This window comes from Triticum dicoccoides, chromosome 5A (genome assembly GCF_002162155.2).
Source record: "Triticum dicoccoides isolate Atlit2015 ecotype Zavitan chromosome 5A, WEW_v2.0, whole genome shotgun sequence".
NCBI classification, from domain to species: Eukaryota; Viridiplantae; Streptophyta; class Magnoliopsida; order Poales; family Poaceae; genus Triticum; species Triticum dicoccoides.
This window is the reverse complement of record NC_041388.1, coordinates 82,455,358-82,459,774: the sequence shown is the minus strand read 5'-3', so window position 1 is coordinate 82,459,774 and position 4,417 is coordinate 82,455,358. Positions and strand designations below refer to the sequence as shown.

Here is a 4,417-nt window from a genome sequence, read left to right as displayed (position 1 = left end):
CACCAGTCACTCCTCCTCCTCCCCCCTGATTTGGTGCAGCAACACCACGAGCTAACCCCCCGGCGATGCCTCTGGCCCCGCCGTCGTCGGTGCCGCCGCCCTTTGCAGCACCGGCGTACGCACGCGTGAGTTGTTTCTCTTGCCGGCCGGCTGCAGGAGGTGGCCGGCATCACCCCCATCGTCAAATCCTTTAGCCGGTCGGTCCCAACAGCCACGTGTTGCTGCTGATGTTGAGGCCGAGGCCATCCATTAGCATGAGATTGAGCGGCGGAGGGCTAAGGCCCGCCGAATGCGGCAGCAGATTCTTCAGACGGTGGAGTTGAGCGACCCACTCATTGATGCCAGATGTGCTCAAGTGAAGCCAGGGATCCGATCCATCCATCTCAGAGCGGATGAATCAACAGAGTGTCCATCCTGTTCAACAAGTGAATTTAGACGATTAATTAGCATGAGCGAGTGTCTTGTGCACATGTAGTTTAGGTGTGTACATGTTCAGGTAGTCAATCTTTAAATTTCCAGTCGCCGAGCTCTGAGCTATTCCAACCTTCCATAGCCACCACCACCCCTAAGTACTGGAGCAGAGCAACGCTGCACTGTGGCAACTTCATCCCGAGTAAGGAGTGGATCCCTTTCTCGAAGCTTGCATCACTGTTTGCTTAGATTCATCACGGCATCCCCCATCAAACCTGTACTACTTTTAGGCTCCTTGGTTCATGATTTCCTCCATTAGAAGGTCATCTCCGGTCAAAGTGTTAGCATGATAGAATGAAATTTTGAAATTCGTAGTGGTTTCATGTTGGCGAATCAGCCTGGGCTAGATCACATCCTATGCTAATACTTCCCACTTTTGTTCATTACTATGTTTCCTCTTATTAGTAAGATCTATTTGTGCTTTCCATAGTTGATCAAAAGGTAAAGCTTCACCACTGTTGTTGCTACTGTATTTTACCCATATATCGATTTGCAATCAGCATCCATTTTTCCTTCAAATGGTCAAATGGTGCCTTAATATTGCAGCATACCAGTCTTGTGCTGCTCCTTGCTAGTTGTAGATATGACATTTGTTTGTTGTTTTTGGTGATATAGGCCTAGGCAAATGACTACCGTTCTAGGGTCTTTGGTCTGGGAGCTCGTGAAGAAGAACAACTGGTACTTGATCTAGCAGTTTGGCAACAGCAACGCCAAGGTCCAGTTCCGCAAGTAGCCCAACAACCTCTACAATGTCTGCTCCTACAAGTTCTCTGATCTGTAGCTTCTTGGACGGCCCTAAGCTGTTTATAATTTCCTCTGCAAAGCGCAACTTGTTGTGGTCTGATGTGGTTTTTTAGACTTAGTGAACAGCAAGACCGTGGCGGTCCATCCATCAGCGGGAGAGGACAAGGATGTTGTCATGTCCATGAGCAGGACCAAGCAGGACACCCCTGCCAAGCTACAACACAAACCTCTAATGTGCAAGTATTTCCGCAAGATGGCCAAGCCTGTCAAGAACCAGGTACTAACACCACAAAAATTCTACTTGAAAAGTTGGAATGCACACATTATGCTTGGTTTCTATGTTGCAACTCATTTGTTTGTGCACCTGCTCTTATAACCATTAAACTGTTTTGTGGATTGTACTGATAACATTTTAGAAGTTTTTCTGTCAATGGAGAATCTGTTTTGGTCTTTATTTTTTAATGGTGACCAAAGGTATTTCTGTAATGAGCCGTAACAATAAGGATACCAACTGATCAATTGGTTATTCAGTGAAATGCTTTTTTACGCTTGGCATCTGCGCTCAACCGGTTAAGAAAATTGATTTTGCTATATAAAATTAGATTATTTTGCAAACTATTTCACATTAGTGAGCTCATATTAGATTATTTTCACCCATTGCAACGCACGGGCATTTTTGCTATATATACTAATATAAAGGCAGGTTACAATTGTGTGCAGGTAGAAAATTTATCATATTAGTGTCCATCTGAAGAACCACATCATGATTGGAACAAGGACTATGGATGACATGTTGATAGGTATCTGAGATGATATAAAATAGTACTCATCCAACTGCTAACTGAATATTCTGGAAATTACCTCATAGTGACACATATATTATTACTAGAGCAGTATTGTCCTAGACTTGCATATTCAGAATTAATGCATCTCATGCAGTAGTGCCATTTTGTCGACACACCATATGATATATGAATAAAACCATAAAAGCGTATATGAAACTGTATAATCTGGCACTTGGTTTCATGCCTCCAGCAATGTGATGTCCTTTTTATGTTATCATGGCATACATAGATAATTAAATGATGATTCTTTGATAATGTCTCCATCTCTTGAGCAAAGCACATGTTGTCAACATCACAGAACGACATGGAGCTGCAGACATGCACTTGGAGCACATGTTGACTTGCAGCTGCGTCTGCAATCTCCCAAACAAATGAGTAGCACCGTGTAGTTGTGGGCTTGCAATAGGTTGGCGGGTAAATGGTCATAGAGAGAATACAACAGGCATGTTGACTGCTCACTGCTGCGAGTATTCCATTCAAGTCGACAACTACATTTGCAAGAGGTGTGTTGTTTACTTGGAGAAATTTTTCAGAAAATCATCAGTTTATTTAGCATTAGTTAAATCAGTTTGTCGAGCTGAGCTTTTGATCTTGGTGGTAGTGAGAATTCTGATGGTAGAAGAATTCTGCTATTGAGATGGTTCTTCTATTTCTTTTCTATACTCCTACTATTCTAATGCAACATTACTTTTTAGTGCTAAAGTTAGCTTACATCCTTCTACCTTTTTCCCTTGAAAAGCCAGGTAGAAGTTTTGTGTAAACACTTACATATAGAAGACTAAGTATTTCCTTTTGTTCTTCTTGTTGTTGGCTGGTAGCTTTTAGTAGCAAATTTGGATAATTCTGTGTGTAATATTATGTACGACTTTGGGGCAAGAAAGATCAGGGATTCTGCTGTGGGTGGATCGTCGCCTCCAGAACAATGCACACTATACAGTAGCCTGAGCAAGTTGTGGGTCGTGCCTTCATATGGTTGTTAAATTGCTGCTCTTTTCTATATGGATTAATGCGAAGCACCTCAAATTTCTCTTTGAACAATATATGTCTCTTTTTGTTTGATTTGAGTTCCTCACAGTAGTTGTTTTTGATGATATTGTAGTTTTATGCCACCCTATGATCGATGAATTCGAGGTTTGAGGCCCGTCCGGGGGCTGGAGCAGAATCTTCAGACGATGGAGTTGAGTGACCCACTCATCGATCCCAGATGTGCTCAAGTGAAGCCAGGGATCTGATCCATCCATCTCGGAGCGGATGAATCAACAAAGGATCCATCCGGTCAAACAAGTGAATTTAGGCTTGATTACTTAGCAGGAGCATACAAGTGTCTTGTGCACGTGTAGTTTAGGTGTGTACAGGTTCAGGTAGTCAACTGTTAAGCATGGTAGGATTCGCAAGCTGGTCAGTAGGCGGCGTCATGGTATGATCTAGCAAGACGGCGGAGGAGGCGACCGGTGGTGACTGGGGAGGATACGAAGGGAGATGGAGAGGTTGAGGGAAATTTATTGGTCTGAACTGATGTTGATAGTTTACTTTTCTTCATCTCCAACGCAACTATCAACTGATGTGTTGACTGTATCATCACAATTCTCATGTAAGCAAAGGACCTTGCTTCTTCCCAAATTAGATTTTGAAATATTTCACTTATATTGTTTCTTCAGGCATACTGCATTTGATCATGGTTCTCATGTGATCGGCTACGTGCAGATCTACATAATAAGGCAATGATGTGCAATATAAGAGACTTGACCATCCAATGATTTTTTTTGCGTTTGGTTTTGTTGCATCAGTCAGTATGTGCATATCCTTGGATGTTGTATTGCTTTTCCTAACTGTGTTTTCTAGATCAGACAATGATTCACAATGTACTAGGAGGTTTGGACAGCAAGTGATTGTTGTGTCACATCTTCTAGGTTGTTAACTCAAGGTAAATATGAGCACATCTTATCCATACAACGTTTGTCATTTCTTCTCATTGTTTGAACCTATATTTGAGTATAATCAGATTGCATAGTTCTTCTCGACGCCCATCATCATCATCATGGCCCAATCCTCAGGCGCCCCATTGCAAAATTTGATTAGTGTGGCCAAACAGATTGGTTTTCTTGCAATCCCTTCTAACATTTGGAGTTAAATATTGGTTGGTTGCTTTCGACTTATCACCATTTGGCCAGTTCTATCTCTTTCGCACCTCTTCCTCTGTGACAAAGGGATGAAGCTATTGGCTTTGAAATTTGAAATAAAGGCCTGAAGTTGGCACCAACGCTCCAAGGCAAATTTGATACATCAAGATTAACTTTTACATAGCTTTTGTTACTCAAGATATATAAGAGAAGAACTTATCAATTATCAGTGCTTAA

General features: G+C 42.1%; 1 non-coding gene across 1 annotated transcript; it reads left to right on the top strand.

Moving 5' to 3' along the window:
- Positions 1 to 1,691: 1,691 nt before the first annotated feature.
- Positions 1,692 to 1,780, top strand: LOC119304510. The gene has a single exon (XR_005148325.1). It is a non-coding gene; the product is annotated as a small nucleolar RNA R24 (small nucleolar RNA).
- The last annotated feature ends 2,637 nt before the right edge of the window (positions 1,781 to 4,417 follow it).